At 41.7% G+C, this 7,119-nt stretch overlaps 1 pseudogene; it reads left to right on the top strand.

Annotated features, from left to right (window-relative positions):
• The first annotated feature begins 1,870 nt into the window (after positions 1–1,870).
• LOC115872379 lies at positions 1,871–4,607 on the top strand (annotated as a pseudogene).
• Positions 4,608–7,119: the final 2,512 nt, after the last annotated feature.

Here is a 7,119-nt window from a genome sequence, read left to right as displayed (position 1 = left end):
CCCATTTGTAGGCCACTGGACATCCCCCTACAGAAGGGTCTCGGGGAGGAGACGAGCCAGTCAGGGTGCGATGCAGCAACAATGAAACATACAACTTTCCTCTAGTTCCTAAATGCTTCCTCCTCTCCCACTATCATGATCCCAACTCTATCTTACAAATCTGGCTAGACCAGAGGATGTACACCGGTACAGATAGGAACTGGAAACAGGGAATCCGCCCAGTTTTTCATATGCAACTCTGACCCACATCTTTCCTGATTGGAGACCATTCAGAACCCCCCTAGCTCTGTGAGTAATTGGTTGGCATTATTTCAACAAATGCAGTCTTTAGATTGAGTGAAATACTCAAGTACTAATTGAAAGGTCAGTAGTTCAATCCCATTCAGGAGTATTTCTGAAATACTCAAGTACTAATTGAAAGGTCAGTAGTTCAATCCCATTCAGGAGTACTTCTGAAGAAAGACCGGGAAGCTTCCTGCAGAAGATCACAGCCTTGAAAGTTCCATGAAGCGGTTCTACTCGGACCGCATCAGACTGCCATGGTTGGGTTTTCTTAAACATAAACCCCAAACTGTAAGAAAGATTCCCGTAGCCCCAGGCCTCTAGAGTATGATGTCTGCCAGCGGATAGCCTTAGAAAGGGTCCCCTGGTTTTAAGATTGTGGCACAATTGGAGTCTGGGCTGGTCCGATCCTTGGTCTGAAATCTTCAGTCTCACAGACCGGAGCATTCAAACTGTATCCTGATTCTTGTGAAATGGCACTAAACCTCTTGACAACTCAGTCCCTTCCCTATTTAAAAAAAGTGTGCTGTGGAGGTGGGAGGAAGAGTCGTGCATGAGCAATGAGATGGAAGTCTAAGGAAATGAAGAAACTACAGACACCATGGAGTTTAATCCAGGAGAAATGTGTGTCATTCCTCATTAGGTGTGTACTTAATTAGAACCACTTAAAATGTATCACTATATAAACTGTACATGATCAATGAGCATCAGGGAGTTAAACTTCATGTTACTGCCTTGAATGCTCATTGTCCCGACACCACCCCAGCGACCTATGAGTAGAGTTTCTGATTTAAGAGTCTCTTTGCTTTTTAACTAATTTCCTCTGAAGACAGAGAACTGGTTTTCATCCCTGATCTGCATTCAACTCACAGAGACAACATCCCACTACATCTAGTTATGCAACGAAATTAAGTAGAGAAAAGAGTCTCCGAGCACGGACAGCAACTGATGGATGGGATAATAGAACAGGAGACCAGAAAGACCGCTTTGGGTAGGAGTTCCCTTGTTTTCCAAGCTGTCAGCCTTACAATGTGCTGTTTCAGTAAGGGTTGAGTCATGGCTCCATTTCAATTACTCCACAAAAGAAATAAGATTGTAGGTGACAGTAGACCAGGAATCCTCTCTGTAGCTGCTAAAGCTGCAAACAAGAAGAAGAAGAAGAAGAAGAAGAAGAAGAAGAAGAAGAAGAAGAAGAAGAAGAAGAAGAAGAAGAAGAAAAAGTTGTTGAACTTTCTTTGCAGTGTGGTAAACTGCATCTCAAATTTTGAAAGCCAAATATTCTGTGAGTGTGTGAGAGAGAGAAAGAGAAAGAGAGAGACTGGGGGAAGGACAAGAGGAAGAAAACCCAGGATCGAAAGTAGAGCAAAGAGAAACACAGAGCAAAAGAAACAGTTCCAGTGACATTCTAGAAGAAGTGCCAGCCACGATCACCATATCACTGTGTAAACTCAGAGGTTGACAACAACAATAATTTGTTAAAAATTAAGTATGCTGAAAATACGAACAGAGAAATGGCTGGGCCTGGCATACATCTAATGAGAGACCATTTAGTATCAGCATATCTAGCAAGGTCGAATGAAGTGATGACATGAGTGAATTGTCCACTCCCCAGTCTGCAAACTATGCAGCAGTCAATCTTCCTTTTAAACGAACTCTGTCTAATCCAGCCAACGTCACGTACATGAGCAGTGGTCCTGTTTCTAAAACAATGCCTGGTACAAAGTAGGTGACCAGTGATATTTGTTTCATGAATTCTGAAAGTGAAGAGAAGAATTCCTTGAGACTCGCTGACTTGTAAGAAGGCATGTGCATTGACAACATGTTTCACAGGTCTATGTTCCTCTAGCACCATACTTAAATTCACTGAAGGTCAGACTTGCTCTTCCCAAGCTGGGAATGACACAGCCCAGTAAAATGTGTCAAAAGGAGACCTTCGGGCCCTACTTGAGCCTCAGAAAAATCCCTGGGATACAGCCCTGAAAAGATTGACCTCTGCCTGACTGATGAGGGTGAACTTTCCCTTTGATCCCTGTGTTAGTCTGGGTAGACTAGAGAAACACATCCAGGGAGACTCATGTGTGTATAGGAAAGAACTGTATATTCAAGAGCAATTGAACTTTGAGAAAACATCCCAGCCCAGTCCAGATCAAATCCATAAGTCCGAAATTAGCCCATATGTCCGATTCCAATCTATAGAGTCCTCTTCAAACTCATACAACACATGCAATGATGCTGAATGCAGGAAGATCACAGGCCAGAGGGTGGGAAGTCCTGTGGATCCAGTGGCATTGTAAGCATCTCAGCACTGGCAGGGGTCTTCGCGTGGCTTCTCTGGCTTCAGGGGTCTGGTTGCATCATTGTATCAGGGTAGGTCCTGTGGTTTCTCCATAGGGATGTCTTGCAGGGAGTCAGCCTTGTCAGTAGAGAGTCTCCCAAGAGAGTCTCCTGCCTCGAAGGAGGAAATAATATAGGAGTTCCCAGAATCCTCAGGAGAAGGTCATTGCCTCACAGAGACCTTATTGGCTATACAATGATTGACAGGCTAGACTCCACCCCTTCATTCATAATCCTCTCAAATTGACAATAGATTATATAATTACCACAATCCCTAAATTTCTCTATAGGCTTTTCCCTCTGTGGTCCCAGCATTATGCTCCCACTACCTAACTCCTAATTCCTTTGACTCTTTGCTTAAAAACTGAAGGTACCATATAAGAAAATCGAATTGTCAAATTTCTGGAAAATGCAGAGTATAAAACACTTGATCCTTGATTTGACTTTATCCTGTGACTTGATACGTTTTATTCAAGGATCAATGCTCAGTTCTCAGTAAATGAAGAAATGGATTAGGACCACGATGAGCATAACAATAGATAAGCAGATTGGAAATTAGAGAAGTTTTAAAAATAGTGGTGGGTTAACAGAAGAAAGGGAAGTACCCATGCTATTCCTAAGGCAGAGCATCCAATGCACAAGAATGATGGAATTAAGCACCAAGAAATAGGAATCCCAGTGATAAGAAAAAAGAAAATTGAAAACATCACAACAAAATTAATAAACAAACACTAGACTAAGTAAAATGGAAAAATCAGGCAAAAGTGATGATGGTAATTACTGAATCATACATGTGAAAAAAGTTGAAATGACAGATGTTTCATTATATCATATAGATGTATCCTAATAATATGTAATATAACAGTCATCTAACATCAATATCCCTAATATATAAGGGGTACTTTCAAATAAGGTTTTTTTAAAGTATCAGGAACTACTATTGATTGAAATCATGGAATCTGCTTGATTCCTGGCTAGCATTTCCTCACATACCGGCCCACTTTTCAACTCCATGTAGTGCCTTGTCAGTTTCCTTCCACTTTATCGTTCATCTTTCTGGTGACCTGTCTGCTTAGCATCTGCGGTGTCTGCTTTGGACGACTAGTGGTCATGCTGTGGTGATGCCCTAAGGGAGCCCTTACCGTGCTTTTGAATCATCTGTCCTGGCTCTCCCTAACTGACTTTGTCCCACCTGCTACAGAGGGAACTGAAGCCATCAGAAGAGAGTTTCACTCTTTATCATCATGTGTGCAAACCATGGATCCATCAAAGCTACCTACCTTCTCTCTTGTTTCAATTGAAAAACGAAAAACAAACTCACTGCCATTGACTCAATTCTGACTCGTTATAGGACAGGGTAGAACTGACCCCTCGACTTTCCACGACTGTAACTCTGTACAGGAGTAGCAAGCCTCATCTTTCTTCCCTGGAGCTGCCCAGTGGTTTACAAACTGCTGGCCTTGCAGTTAGCAGCACAATGCATGACCATTAAGCTACCAGGGCTCCTCTTATTTCAATAACCTCATTCACTGCCATTGACTCATAGCAACCCAGTGTGGGTTTCCAGGATTTTAACTTTATGGGACTAGAAAGTCCGATCTTTCTCCCTCAGAGCTGTGGGTAGTTTTCAACTGCCAACCGTGAGGTTTGTAGCCCAACTTGTAACCACTACACTACTCCAGCTCCTGTTTCGATGGATGTGTCAGCTGGGGACCGGCAACAAATTACCAACACAGTAGAGGAGCCTGTGGATCTCATTAGCCTCAGCCTGGATGAATGCACCTATGTGAAAATGCAATATGACCGAGACCCTCAGGGAAGATCGCATGCTTTCGATCAGCATTTCAATATGATATTGGAAGATATGGAAGAAACTGTGACTACTATAGAAATCAATGAAGACATACAAATCAACAAAATGGAATATTCCAATGTTCTTTGTTCGGGGTGATGGTGTTGTGTTAGTTGCCTCTCTGCTGGGAGTTAGCTGAAACCAAGAAGCTGGCTGGTGTGGAAAAGAGGAATCGCTTGAATGTAGGGTACGTTCTGAAGAGAGACCTGCATACATTTTGATACTCAGAAGTGACCAAGGAGTCTTCCTTTCCTGGGATAAGTTGTTTTGCAGCTAACCTACAAGTTCTATAAACTGAATGACATTTTAATTTTTATCCCCCTCTTCCCGTAAAAGTAACCACAAAAATTCAAAGTTCTTTTTGCAAATCATTCTGGAACTGGCGTTCTTTAAATTAAATGTTTCTTTTCCATTTTTGGTTTTTTGAATTCTGATTTCTTGTGGATTCATTAAACATATCCACTTAATGCAAATAGGCTTCATGATACTCCAGGTTAAGTGCTGGGCTCAATGCTTTTGTCAGTAGGATCTCTGCCCTCAAGAGTCCTAGCCAGGGAAATGCTTAACCCAACGATTACAGGGCAGTGGGATCAGTGTGGATGGGACAATGCATAAAAGGTATGAGTACAGAAAAGAATACCTGAAGGAGATCATAGTGGACAGACATATGCACAAGTATGTTGGTGTCAGTATGTCGCTGTAACTAACATTTGTAGTAGAGAATAAAGAACAATTTCTATTTAAAAAAAAAAGATGTACTACTTAGGGTAGCGTCCCATTTCCAATCAAAGATCGATGCTTGTAGAGCTTTTTCAAAGACACGGCTCCTAGGACTGGCTCCTTCCTGCTATAAAAGTCATCTCTTAGAGCATAGAATCCAATGCTTTGAGTTTTAAAAAAATCCCTTTAACTACTACCTTCTAAAAACACATCCATTACCAACCATCTCTTCTAGTTCTCCTCCCTCTTTTGTCTGAGCCTTCTTCCTCCTTTGATGAACCTCTCACTGTTGGAGCACCTATGTCTGCTCTCGGGACCTCTTTTTTAATCTACGTCTTCTCCCAGGTGATCTCATTCAGTCTCATGGCTTTAAATGCCATGTGTTGTTGTTCTAATTGTCATTGAGTCAACCCTGACTCATGGTAACTCCCCAGACAATAGAGCAAATGTTGTCGGGCCCTATACATCTTCATGATTATTGTTTACATAACATCCAACCTTCCAGCAATATATCAGACAATGTTCAGTTGTGATCCTTAGTGGTGTCATTTGGGTATTTTATAGAAGGAGAGCTCTAGTAGGCCTTTCCCCCTAATCTGTTAGGTATGCTAAAAATGGTCTGCCATCCATGCCCATGTCGACATCTGAGGTACCATTGGCATGGCTCCCAGCAGGATAGCAGCACGTAGCTATCACAGTACAATAAACTGACAGGCACGCATTGAGTGAGCATGTTGTGGGCCATTAATTCATCCTACCAAAGTACTATTATTAGAAATAGACTGTGGTAAGTACGGGGAGAAACATGAGACTTTCTACTTCTGTCAAAGTTTAAAGCCCAGGAAACCCAAAGGGGCAGTTCTACTGTGCCATATAGGGTCACTATGTGCCAGAGGTGACCCCGTGGCACGGAAGGAGTGATGGCAGATACATAAATGCTGGTTCTCCCAGGATCCCACTCTGTTCTGGTCACATAGTTGTAATGCCAACTATCTTAAATACGCATTATTTATTTAATATTTCTCACCACCAAAGTAAAGAAAACTATCTATCATGTTCACCACTGTAGCTTCCTCGGTCAGTATAGTTATATCATGTAACACTTTCTCATTCACTATTTATTACATGACATCTAGATCCCTATTTTAAAGATGGATTTTTAAAAAATGTTATCATGGATTTTGTAAAGTTTGCCCAGCTGGGAAGGGTTTCAAAGCAGGACCTTAATTCCAAGACTGAGAGCCCTCGTCTGCCTTCTCGAGGGTGCTGCCGTCGAATTGATTGCTACCCACAGTACTCTCCCTGAGGTTTTCAGAGGCTGAATTTTCAAAAGCAGATCACCAGGACTTTCTTCCAAGCACCTCTGACTGAACTTGAACTTTGAGCCATTTGGTTAACAGCTGAACACATTTACTGCTTGCACCACCCAAAGACTCCTTTGTGGGCTGAATCTGACAATATTCAGTAAATACCTTCCATGTTCTATGGTCTTGATTCTGAAATGTCACAATTTTTCCCTGTAAAATAGCAAAACAAGCGGCATTCAAGCAGTAGGGAGCATTGTTTCATGTGGACGGTAATTTGAGCCATGAGGATGTGGTAGTTGCACATGCTAATGTGATTCATAACGCTAACTTGTGCAGCTGGGAAATGGCGAAGTTGAGTCGGCAGACATTGTGTATTAGGAAGGGGCTTCGAAAGGTTCATGAAAAATGGAATGAAAAGATAATGAAATTTTTCCAACAAACTTTTTGAATCCCCTTTTTATATCTATTTTTAATATAACAATAAAGCAAAAACAAAAACAATCTTTTATTGTTTTAGTTTGGACACAAAAATTGTCCAGCAACAAGCATTTAACCACCCAAGATAAGAAGCTTCCTGAGAATGCTGGTAGAGATGCTGTTGTCTCTAGCATATCTACACCAACC

Source organism: Echinops telfairi, unplaced genomic scaffold (assembly GCF_000313985.2).
Source record: "Echinops telfairi isolate 266 unplaced genomic scaffold, ASM31398v2 ScPeMD7_7424;HRSCAF=8462, whole genome shotgun sequence".
NCBI lineage: Eukaryota > Metazoa > Chordata > Mammalia > Afrosoricida > Tenrecidae > Echinops > Echinops telfairi.
This window is presented reverse-complemented; position numbering and strand designations above follow the sequence as displayed.